We start from the raw sequence: 13,075 nt of genomic DNA, 5'->3' as shown, positions 1-13,075 counted from the left end.
GAGTGGAAATCCTTGAAGCAATAGAAACTGCGACCAGAGGTATCTGACAATTGCTTTCTCCACAACTACCACAGGAAAAAATACCATGTTTGGCTTTGTCAGAGTCCTCAAAACATAAGAAGCCCAAATAAAATCCTTGATCGGCCTCTGAGCCCAAATAAAAGACATCCTGTTTTAGAAGGTTAATTAGCTGCTTCTGTACACATAACAGTTTATTATGATAGGACTAAGAAACCTAATAAACTTTTGTCTAGACAGCAGTGGGACCAGGTGGAGAGAGGTATGGCACATGCTCTATGGCGGTCTGATGAGACAGTAATTTAAGATCTCAACGAGGTTCCCCACATATTTCACGAATATTATGCTAAGCTGTACTCCCTGTTGACTGAGAACTTCCTGTGCTGGCTGGAAGCTAATTAGCATATGAATAAAAACGGTCTCACTCAAAAATGACTGAGGCGATTTACATATAAAAGGTATGTGTGAAATAGCCTTTCTAAAGGCTCTGCAAGTATGTGCTTAGTTAAAAATGACTTTTCCCAATGATAGAGCCCCTTTAATGCATTTATGGATAGGACTCCTATCCCTGACTCTTTGTTACACTCCTTCCTTAGGGCGGGTTCACACCTGCGCCCGATCTCCTTCTTCAGGTTTCCGTCTTCTGCCGACAGACTGGTTTAAAAACAAAACGGTTTCGCCACGGAGAGCACAAAACGCTCACAGGCGCTCACGGCCGGACACTTTCCAAACTCATTCAAATGAATGGGTTTGAAAAATGCCTGAAGGTTTCTGTCTCTTGTCCAGTTTCGAGCATGAAATGGAAACCTACAAAACGGAGACCGGGGCGCAGATGTGAACCCGCCCTTACCCTTATCCTTAAACCTGGGAGGGACCACCTGAATTATAATTATTTCAGACCCATTGCACTTTTGAATCCTGATCTCAAACTGTCTACCAAGATTCTGGCTTTCAGGCTTAATCTTTGTCTCCCCGGGTGGTCCTTCTTGTTTGCAACTTTGCAGCCCTTTGGTCTACAAGGTCTCTTTTTAATGCAATTAGTGGCCTCAATACAGCCCCTACTGCCACTGTTAAGCTCCCTTACTCCCCCCCCTTCCCCCCGCCATTCACCTTACATAATAGTACTTGTCAGGGTTGCCCACTATCCCCACTCCTGTTTGTTATCTGTATAGAATCTTTAGCTGCTGCTATCTGTTTGTACCCCATCATTGGTGGAGTGAGAATACAGGACAGAGAATTTGAAATCTCTTTTTGCGGACAATGTCCTTCTGACCCTGAGTAACCCTCGTATTTCTCTCCCTAACCGTCATGCTCTCTTAGATACCATTCCGGTTATAAAATGAATGCTTTTCAATCTGACACTGTGTCTATCCAGATTTCCCCTTCACATTTAACCTGATTACAGGCTTCATTCCCCTATAGGTGACAGGAGTAATCCCTGAAATACCTAGGCATTCACCTTACTAAATCCTTTCCCGACTATAACAAACAAATTTCCCCTCTCTATATCGACAGATACCGTGTTTCCCCGAAAATAGGACGTACCCCGAAAGTAAGGCATGGCAGACATTTTGCTGCCCTGCCTAATATAAGGCGCTCCTCCGAAAGTAAGACGTAGGGAATAGAAATGAATGGAAGTAGCCGGCAAGCGGGGGGTTAATCGCCGTGCCGGGCGCTTCCATTCATTTCTATGGGAGCGTGTGTGGGCACCAACCGGAGGCTTTAGCGCTGGATGTCTGCTGACACCAGCAGACACCAGGCGGCTATGGCGGCCGCCCGACTCCCGGGTGGCCGGCATAGTTAAACACCCGGCATGCCGGCCACCCGGGAGTCGGGCGGCCGCCATAGCCGCCTGGTGTCTGCTGGTGTCAGCAGACATCTAGCGCTAATGCCTCCAGTCGGTGCCCACACCGACCGTGGGCATTAACCCTTCTGGCACCGGTGAACGCCGGCACCTGGAGCATGCTTTGCATGTAGCAGTTTGTATCTTTATGTATTATATAGAACTGCACACAGCAGTTTCTATTTTTATGTATAAGGGCTAGTTCACACGTGAACAAAGGGGCGGATATCGCTTCAAAATCCGCCCCTTTACAATGGTGGTCTATGTAGACCACCGGGCTTTTTTTTTTCCGCTAGCGGCGGGCTGCCGCTAGCGGAGGAAAGAAAGGACATGCCCTTTCTTCAGGCGGAAGCCGCGCGGGCTCAGCCGCGCGGCTTCCACCCCCGGCAGCTCCCTCCTATGTCGGCTCATTCATTTGAGCCGACAGCGGAGGGGAAAGCCGCAACTGCGATGGTCGCGGCAGGCGGGTTTTGACAAGAGAGAGAGGCGGCTCACCGCGTCTCTCTCCGTGTCAAAACCCGCGTGGGCAGTTCACGTGTGAACTGACCCTTACATTGGACTCCATGCAGTTTGTATTTTTTTATTACGTGGAGTTGTGTGCTACTTTGTATTTTTTTTATTACATAGAACGTTATGTTATAGTTTGTATAGTCATGTATAATATAGTGCTCTATGTGGCAGCTTGTATTTTTTGCATTATATAGAGTTCTTCATAACAGTTTGTGTTTTTGTATGATATAGAGCTTCATGTAACAGTTTGTATATTTATGTATTATATACTGCACAGCTCTATGTAACAACCACTAGTTTATTAGCTCTGTTGACTTGTCTGTTTTATTAGAAGCTTAGATTTGCCATGACAAATTTGGAGCATGTTTTCTTAGAATTCTGTGCTGTACAGTTCCTTGGTTACTCCTCCGGGTTGGCTGTAAAGAAGAGGAAGGATGGGTTTTATGAACAGATCCAAATCTACAACTTACCAAGTTGTCTCTAAGCACCTGAAACTAGTAATGTACCTTGAAATGAGGTGAAGGTTCCAGATTGTATAAATAAAGGCCTCTTTACATGGTGCAATTATTGGGCAAGTTTATATGGATCTATCTTTTCTTGGAATGTTCATTGATGTATGATATAGAGCTCTATGTAGCCGTTTGTAAATGTACTATATAGGGCTCTATGTAGCAGTTTTTTGTATTATTGTATACATATATAATGTGTGTGTATAGCTATCATATCTATGTATTATCTGTAGCTACCTAATCTATCTATCTATCTATCTATCTATCTATCTATCTATCGTATCTATGTATGTTTTATGGAAAAGAGTATTGCAGTGGCAAAAAAATAGAAGAGTGCCAATCCTAAGTATGAGCCAAATTACCCTTATAAATAAGGTTCAAATGCAAAAAAAGTGAATCTTGAATCTGTAGGCAATGTTTTGATTCTAATAAGAACCTTTCTAATTCAAAGTCAAAGTGATATTGAGCAGATATATAGGGGATACAATCCCACATCCAATGAACACAATTCTAATAATAAATAAGTGGAAGTGGAAATAATGGAGCGAAGCCTGAAGCCTAATGGACTCATCACAAATTACAGGTCGGAATGAGCAAACCGATTAGAACCAAATTCAATCCAAAATTTCCAAAAGGTTCAGGTTGGCCCAAACACTAAACTTTTGGTGTTTACTACCCACAAAACACTATGATATTCTGGGGTCTCCTCAGAGTATAATAAGTAAAGGCCCAGGAGCAGTGGCGTAACTACCGTGGTAGCAGCAGTAGCAGCTGCCACAGGGCCCGGGACATTAGGGGGCCCGGTGACAGCTGCTACCGCTGCGTTTTTTGTTTTTTTTAATAGGCCACTCCAGCCGGTAACGGGCCCCATATACTTACCGATCCTGGCAGGGGCCGGGATCGGTAAGTGACACCGCGGGCCCCACAAGCACTGTTATACTCGGGGGTCTTTTCGGACCCCCGATTATAACGATCGGAGGCCCGGAGAGGTAAGAAACATAAAAAACACTGTTACTTACCTCTCCAGGCTCCGCGCAGGCTTCGGCCTACTTGCGTGACGTCATATGACCCGCGACGCAGGGCCCTGTCACATGACGTCCCGGAAAATGGCCGACGGAGAGGAGGGGAGTCGGGAGAAAGGTAAGTAAGAGAGTTTTTTATGTTTGTATCCCCCCTTGGGTCTCCGATTATTATACTCTGGGGTCTGAAAAGACCCCAGAGTATAATAATTGTTCATGGGTGTCCACTATAGGGACATAATACTGTGTGCAGGGGCCACTATAGGGACATAATGCTGTGTGCAGGGGCCACTATAGGGACATAATACTGTGTACTGAGGCCACTATGGGGCATAATACTGTGTGCAGGGGCCACTATGGGACATAATACTGTGTGCAGGGGCCACTATGGGGACATAATACTGTGTGAAGGGGCCACTATGGGGACATAATACTGTGTGCAGGGGCCACTATGGGGACATAATACTGTGTGCAGGGGCCACTATGGGACATAATACTGTGTGCAGGGGCCACTATGGGGACATAATACTGTGTGCAGGGGCCACTATGGGGACACAATACTGTGTGCAGGGGCCAATATGGGGGCCAATATAGTGTGTGCAGAAATGCGCGGGGGGGGGGGGTGGCGACGGTGGTAGGGGTCAGTTGGTCGAGGTCTTCAGCGTCGGTCGGGGGGGGGGGCCCATGTCAAAAGTTCGCCACGGGGCCCCGCCATTCCTAGTTACGCCACTGCCCAGGAGAGGTGAGAGAACATAAAAAAAACACATATACTCACCTTGCTTTACCTCTGCTGAGTGTCCAGTGGTCCCTCAGCATTCTTTTCAGGTATCTGGCTGATGTCATGTACCGCAGGTAACTGCCGTCATCATCGTCCTCTCGGGGGTCACTGCTGAGAGCTGTGATTGTGCCTCAGCATGTGACATCATCCGTATGATAGAAGAAATCTGAAAAGGACATGGAAAAACAATGCAAAGATGTCCAGGAGAGGTCAGGGAAGGTGCGTACAAGTGTTTGTTATTTTTCACGCTTCTCCTGAGTCCATTTATTATAATCTGAGGTCTGAAGAGAGCCACAGAGCAGTGGTTCCCAACCTGAGGTAACTCCAGGCTATCTCCAGGGGTACTGCTGCAGTGAGAGCCACCTCCCCAAAATGGTAGTTTGTGGGGTTCACCACCCACAAATTACAATTATGGTATATTGTAGAGTCTCTTCAGACTCTCAGAGTATTGATTGGAGGCCCAGGGGAGATGAGCAAATATAACAAACAGTGATACTCATCTTTCCTGGGCTCCTACATGGGTTTTATTTTCTCTTCGGCCTCTACCAGCTACCCTCAGTAGTCTCATGGGTCATTCGGCATTATGATGATAATCACAGGCCTCAACAGTCCTTCACGTCACTTGGGAGTCTGAAGAGGACCTGATACCTTGCTGGAGCCCGGGAAGGTGAGTAACACTGTTTATTATGTTTTTTTTTCACCTCCCCTGGGCCTCCTCTTATTATACTCTGAGTATATTAGTAGTTTGTGAGTGGCAAATATTTAGCATAAGATTAGCTATGTACATTCTTGTCATGTCACTGCATTGTTACTGTTTTGGTTCTGGTGGTGGAAACTTCTTTTTCTTCTTGTATACTACAAATTACAACCTGCTCTCATGAGCCCTAATAGCTTAGTGCAGTGGTTCTTAACCAGGGTTCAATCGAACCCTAGGCCATATGCACGGTTCATTTTGTGTACCAGTAAAAAAACATATACCTATGTCTTGAATTTGGAAATAAATCATATTTGATTTATCACTAAAGAAGGGTTTGGTGAATGGGCATATGAAACTGGTAGGTTCGGTTCCTCAAACAAGGTTAAGAACCACTGGCTTAATGTGTTATTAGGTTGATGCCTAAGCGAAAGGTCAAATTCTTCAACCATGAAGAATATTTCCCAAGCAAAGAGAAACAGCATCAACCAATTCAGTTCTGGCACATTTAGCTTAATAAATCTCCCCACTGTATCAGTTCAAAGGTGAACAGCATTCAATAACTGTGTATTCAATAACTAGCCAAGTGACCAGTAGCCCTGCATGGAATACAGCACACAGAGACCCCTCCCCTAGGGAAACCACAGTGTTACCACCTACCTTAGATAGTATATCATAAGGGTATGTTCATGGATTTCATCCCAAAATCAGTGGTAGATTCAACCCTGATTCTGCCTCCCATGATTTTCAATGCAAAGGCCTCAGCTCGAGACTCCATGCTGATGAGGCCCATTCATCAGATATCAACCTCATATTCTTCTTCGTTTTCCGCCGTGTGAACATTACCCTAACATGCACCAACACTAAAAGGGCTTATACCTATGGAATAGAGAAACAAAACACATAAATCCTCAGGGTGACAATGTCATATAATGTATCTTATTGGACTTTTCCTCTTAAAATCAAGCAAAAAACAGTATGCAGTATGTTAGTATGCAGTTATGTCTTTATCTCTAGTTTTCCAGGAATTACTTATTATAGTCATATCCAGTGAAGCAACACATTATGTGTCCATACCCAGAGTTAGTTTAACATACACTCATGATGTAATAGTGATCAATAATTCACGATGACAAATGCTGTCACAATACTCATAATAGTTTTACAAGGACCATATGCCATTCCTACAACATGCAGCATTTATGTGTGCATAAGCAAAATGACAAAATGAGAATTTCTGATTGTGTTGAACAATAACAGTATCCAATGTTTTCTATTGCTAATGCGTGCTGTTATAAATAGGGTAACTGTAGCCCACCAGAAAAAAATATTCTGTTATCCAACCCTCCATCTATAAACCAAAAATAAAGAAATTACACTAAAAAATAACTTTTAATGATAATTCTGTTAAAACCATATAGTTAATGGTATAAAACATATCCACTACTTAGTAGTCTAAAAATTACTCGACATTTAGCATTCACCAATATTGCCAGTGGAAAAGATGGTATATTCATTCACCACAGGGACTGAATTAATGCAATGCTGCAATACTTTAGTTCACAATGGACTCCCCCGAATGGAATACCAATGCAGATGTGAACAAGGCCTTAAATGTATCTAAAATTTTGAAGAGAAAATTCTGTCCCAAAGTAAACCAATTAATATTTGGTATAAACTTAGACCCTAGTTCAGGGCACTGCCAAAATGCATTACAGAAGTTAACAGAACAGCCCTATCCATTGGTTGGTCATGTATCAAGTGATCACATCCTTAGCACCTTGAAGACTGCCATGGCTACATTCACATGGGTCACCTTGAACAATCAGCTAAGTGAGACACTAAGTTAACTTACTGGGAAGTTTAGGGCATGCCCTTGCTGGTTTGCATTTTTTTCGGTGGCTTTTAGAAACGCTATGGTAAAGGGGTCTGTCTTATGATGGATTTCATTCAAAGGTCTAAAAGACAGACACAATAGGTGGTCATACACGTAAGCAAAGTTCACCAAATGTATTCATTTTAGTAGGATGGAAGCGTACCAGTTACCTCCAACAGGAAATAGTGTAAGACAAGAAGGACGTGTTGAATTTGAACTTGAGTAGTCCTTAATAGAGATGAGCGAACACTAAAATGTTCGAGGTTCGAAATTCGATTCGAACAGCCGCTCACTGTTCGAGTGTTCGAATGGGTTTCGAACCCCATTATAGTCTATGGGGAACATAAACTCGTTAAGGGGGAAACCCAAATTCGTGTCTGGAGGGTCACCAAGTCCACTATGACACCCCAGGAAATGATACCAACACCCTGGAATGACACTGGGACAGCAGCGGAAGCATGTCTGGGGGCATAAAAGTCACTTTATTTCATGGAAATCCCTGTCAGTTTGCGATTTTCGCAAGCTAACTTTTCCCCATAGAAATGCATTGGCCAGTGCTGATTGGCCAGAGTACGGAACTCGACCAATCAGCGCTGGCTCTGCTGGAGGAGGCGGAGTCTAAGATAGCTCCACACCAGTCTCCATTCAGGTCCGACCTTAGACTCCGCCTCCTCCGGCAGAGCCAGCGCTGATTGGCCGAAGGCTGGCCAATGCATTCCTATGCGAATGCAGACTTAGCAGTGCTGAGTCAGTTTTGCTCAACTACACATCTGATGCACACTCGGCACTGCTACATCAGATGTAGCAATCTGATGTAGCAGAGCCGAGGGTGCACTAGAACCCCTGTGCAAACTCAGTTCACGCTAATAGAATGCATTGGCCAGCGCTGATTGGCCAATGCATTCTATTAGCCCGATGAAGTAGAGCTGAATGTGTGTGCTAAGCACACACATTCAGCACTGCTTCATCAAGCCAATACAATGCATTAGCCAGTGCTGATTGGCCAGAGTACGGAATTCGGCCAATCAGCGCTGGCTCTGCTGGAGGAGGCGGAGTCTAAGATCGCTCCACACCAGTCTCCATTCAGGTCCGACCTTAGACTCCGCCTCCTCCGGCAGAGCCAGCGCTGATTGGCCGAAGGCTGGCCAATGCATTCCTATGCGAATGCAGACTTAGCAGTGCTGAGTCAGTTTTGCTCAACTACACATCTGATGCACACTCGGCACTGCTACATCAGATGTAGCAATCTGATGTAGCAGAGCCGAGGGTGCACTAGAACCCCTGTGCAAACTCAGTTCACGCTAATAGAATGCATTGGCCAGCGCTGATTGGCCAATGCATTCTATTAGCCCGATGAAGTAGAGCTGAATGTGTGTGCTAAGCACACACATTCAGCACTGCTTCATCAAGCCAATACAATGCATTAGCCAGTGCTGATTGGCCAGAGTACGGAATTCGGCCAATCAGCGCTGGCCAATGCATTCTATTAGCCCGATGAAGTAGAGCTGAATGTGTGTGCTAAGCACACACATTCAGCACTGCTTCATCAAGCCAATACAATGCATTAGCCAGTGCTGATTGGCCAGAGTACGGAATTCGGCCAATCAGCGCTGGCCAATGCATTCTATTAGCCCGATGAAGTAGAGCTGAATGTGTGTGCTAAGCACACACATTCAGCACTGCTTCATCAAGCCAATACAATGCATTAGCCAGTGCTGATTGGCCAGAGTACGGAATTCGGCCAATCAGCGCTGGCTCTGCCGGAGGAGGCGGAGTCTAAGGTCGGACCTGAATGGAGACTGGTGTGGAGCGATCTTAGACTCCGCCTCCTCCAGCAGAGCCAGCGCTGATTGGTCGAGTTCCGTACTCTGGCCAATCAGCGCTGGCCAATGCATTCTATTAGCCCGATGAAGTAGAGCTGAATGTGTGTGCTTAGCACACACATTCAGCTCTACTTCATCAGGCTAATAGAATACATTGGCCAATCAGCGCTGGCCAATGCATTCTATTAGCTTGATGAAGCAGAGTGTGCACAAGGGTTCAAGCGCACCCTCGGCTCTGATGTAGCAGAGCTGAGGGTGCACAAGGGTTCAAGTGCACCCTCGGCTCTCCTACATCAGAGCCGAGGGTGCGCTTGAACCCTTGTGCAGCCTCGGCTCTGCTACATCAGAGCCGAGGGTGCGCTTGAACCCTTGTGCACACTCTGCTTCATCAAGCTAATAGAATGCATTGGCCAGCACTGATTGGCCAGAGTACGGAATTCGGCCAATCAGCGCTGGCCAATGCATCCCTATGGGAAAAAGTTTATCTCACAAAAATCACAATTACACACCCGATAGAGCCCCAAAAAGTTATTTTTAATAACATTCCCCCCTAAATAAAGGTTATCCCTAGCTATCCCTGCCTGTACAGCTATCCCTGTCTCATAGTCACAAAGTTCACATTCTCATATGACCCGGATTTGAAATCCACTATTCGTCTAAAATGGAGGTCACCTGATTTCGGCAGCCAATGACTTTTTCCAATTTTTTTCAATGCCCCCAGTGTCGTAGTTCCTGTCCCACCTCCCCTGCGCTGTTATTGGTGCAAAAAAGGCGCCAGGGAAGGTGGGAGGGGAATCGAATTTTGGCGCACTTTACCACGTGGTGTTCGATTCGATTCGAACATGGCGAACACCCTGATATCCGATCGAACATGTGTTCGATAGAACACTGTTCGCTCATCTCTAGTCCTTAATCCTTTTAGTAGATAAATATGACAATAGCTGTTGTTCAGCTGAATGCTACTGAAGGTGTATAAACACTTTAAGAACTGTCACACAATCTTCTGCATTCTTCATTGTTACAAGAGTCTAGTTCAGATTTTGTCTTATCTGCTACAACAATAAATAGCTTTCACTAAAGCTTCACAATTTTAGCCACAATAATACATGAAAGACGCTATTGTTCTTCCACTATATATGTTATAATACCGCCACAGCAGTGATTAGTAGGCCCATCAGTGAAGAGGTATGAGAGGTCACAGCAAAGGACAAGTATGGGCAGACTTCAGACAAAGTCCAGAGACATAAAACATGACCAGAAGTCTGAGGATAAACGAGACATTCCTATTGTGCAGAACTTATAAAATGTGTTTCCATCTAGGACTCTGGACAAGCATATGTCATTAGTATTACCCATTAAACAATACTGTGCCAGTGTTTTCCTTGTCATTTTAGCCTTCTATTTTAATAGTAACCTAGTAAACTACATTGTCTATAAATAGCATTCCTAGGTGAGGTTCTCAATGCATTGGAATCTGCGTTGGAATCTTCGTATTTTTCTTCGGTGTTTTATATTGCGTTTTCTCAGAGTTCTACTCTGCAGACTTTGTGCCTATATTATACCTATAGGGAAAATGCCAGCCTTTCTGCAGATATAACTTAGGGCGGGTTCACATCTGTGCCCGTGCGCGCTTTAGCCGATCGAGCTGGGTTTCCGTCTTCTGCCCTGAGAAACTGGACAGGGGACAGAAACCCATGAGCGGCAAAACCGCTTTTTTTTAACCGGACACAAAGTCCTGCATGTCCAACTTTGTGTCCAGTTAAAAAAATAATGTTTCGCCGCGGACAGGTACAAAATGCTCACGGGCACTCACTTTTCAAACCCATTCTATTGAATGAGTTTGAAAACTGACTGCTGGGTTTCCATCCCCTGTCCAGTTTCTTGGGGCAGAAGACGGAAACCCAGCAGGATTGCTTAAAGTGTGCACGGGCACAGATGTGAAACCGCCCTTACATGCATGGACAGCTTATCGGCTGCTGTTTTTATTCCTGCAACATGTGGATAGGATTAATAGAACCAATTAATGTAACCCCAAAAATTAAGGAAAAGTACCAAATGGTTCCCACAAACAAAGCATAGCCTAACTCCAAAAGAATGAAACCAAAAAATAAAATACATAAATATTTTATTAATTAACTATAATAAATACACATAAAAAGATACATGGAGACACACAAGGGAAGGTCCACTAACAATTAGCAGACAAATACCACAACCCCCCAGAAGAACCAGTAGCCAGAGGGGCCCCCAAAGAGATCAATCAGATCACAAAATGTAGGAGTACAAAATAATCAAATAAACAATAACTGACCCCATATACACACACTAATAGAATAGCAACAAGTGCATAGATAAATCCCTTCAATGTATATAGTAAAGGTCAGTAATTAGATAATGCACTTAGTAGTACATACCTACAGTCATTATTGAAATATAATGACTCCAATATCATACCTCCCAACTTTTGAAGAAACGAAAGAGGGAGAAAATGTGCGGCGCGCTTAGCGCGCCGTGGAAATTTTAGTCCCGCCCACTTTTGTGTTGACTCCGCCCACTCGTTAATTTTTCATGTGCCCGCACACAGTATAATCCTCCTACAGTCACCCGTAAATTATATGTCCCCCCTCTATCTCTCCCCCAGTTTCATATACACCCTTCATCTGCCCCAGTTTCATGTCCCCCTTCCATCTCTGCCCCCAGATTCATGTCCCCTCCATCTCTGCCTCAGATTCATTTCCCCCATCTCTGTCCCCAGTTTCATGCCGTCCTCTCCATCTCTTCCCCCAGATTCATGTCCCCACATCTCTGCCCCCAGTGTCATGCCGTCCTCTCCGTCTCTGCCCCCAGTGTCATGCCGTCCCCTCCTTCATCTGCCCCCAGTGTCATGCCGTCCTCTCCTTCATCTACCCCCAGTTTCACGTTCCACCTCCACATTAAACTTACCTTCTCTTCCGCTCCCTCGCCGCTCTCTGCGCGCCGCTCTCGCTGACACATATGCGGTTGAAGCGAGGAGCTGACCTGTGTCAGCTCCTCGCTTCCCCGCTGCCGCCGGTCTCGCTGACACATATGCGGCTGAAGCGAGGAGCTGATACAGGTCAGCTCCTCGCTTCAGCCGCATATGTGTCAGGGAGAGAGGCGCGCAGTGGCGAAGCGAGGAGCTGACCTGTGTCAGCTCCTTGCTTCAGCCGCATATGTGTTCAACTCAGATCTGCGTCCTCTGGACGCAGATCTGAGTTGAAATCGGGACATACCTCCCTCCAACTGGGACCGCGGGACATGTCACCCAAATCGTGACTGTCCCGCGGAAATCAGGACGGTTGGGAGGTATGCAATAGGGGGAACCACTCCAGCTACCGTCCCAGGTAGTTGAGCATTATCCCTGGGACGGTAGCTGGAGTGGTTCCCCCTATTGGAGTCATTATTAGAGATGAGCGAACAGTGTTCTATCGAACACATGTTCGATCGGATATCAGGGTGTTCGCCATGTTCGAATCGAATCGAACACCGCGTGGTAAAGTGCGCCAAAATTCGATTCCCCTCCCACCTTCCCTGGCGCCTTTTTTGCACCAATAACAGCGCAGGGGAGGTGGGACAGGAACTACGACACCGGGGGCATTGAAAAAAATTGGAAAAAGTCATTGGCTGCCGAAATCAGGTGACCTCCATTTTAGACGAATAGTGGATTTCAAATCCGGGTCATATGAGAATGTGAACTTTGTGACTAAGAGACAGGGATAGCTGTACAGGCAGGGATAGCTAGGGATAACCTTTATTTAGGGGGGAATGTTATTAAAAATAACTTTTTGGGGCTCTATCGGGTGTGTAATTGTGATTTTTGTGAGATAAACTTTTTCCCATAGGGATGCATTGGCCAGCGCTGATTGGCCGAATTCCGTACTCTGGCCAATGCATTCTATTAGCTTGATGAAGCAGAGTGTGCACAAGGGTTCAAGCGCACCCTCGGCTCTGATGTAGCAGAGCCGAGGCTGCACAAGGGTTCAAGCG

Source organism: Leptodactylus fuscus, chromosome 4 (assembly GCF_031893055.1).
Source record: "Leptodactylus fuscus isolate aLepFus1 chromosome 4, aLepFus1.hap2, whole genome shotgun sequence".
Taxonomy (NCBI): Eukaryota; Metazoa; Chordata; class Amphibia; order Anura; family Leptodactylidae; genus Leptodactylus; species Leptodactylus fuscus.
This window is presented reverse-complemented; position numbering follows the sequence as displayed.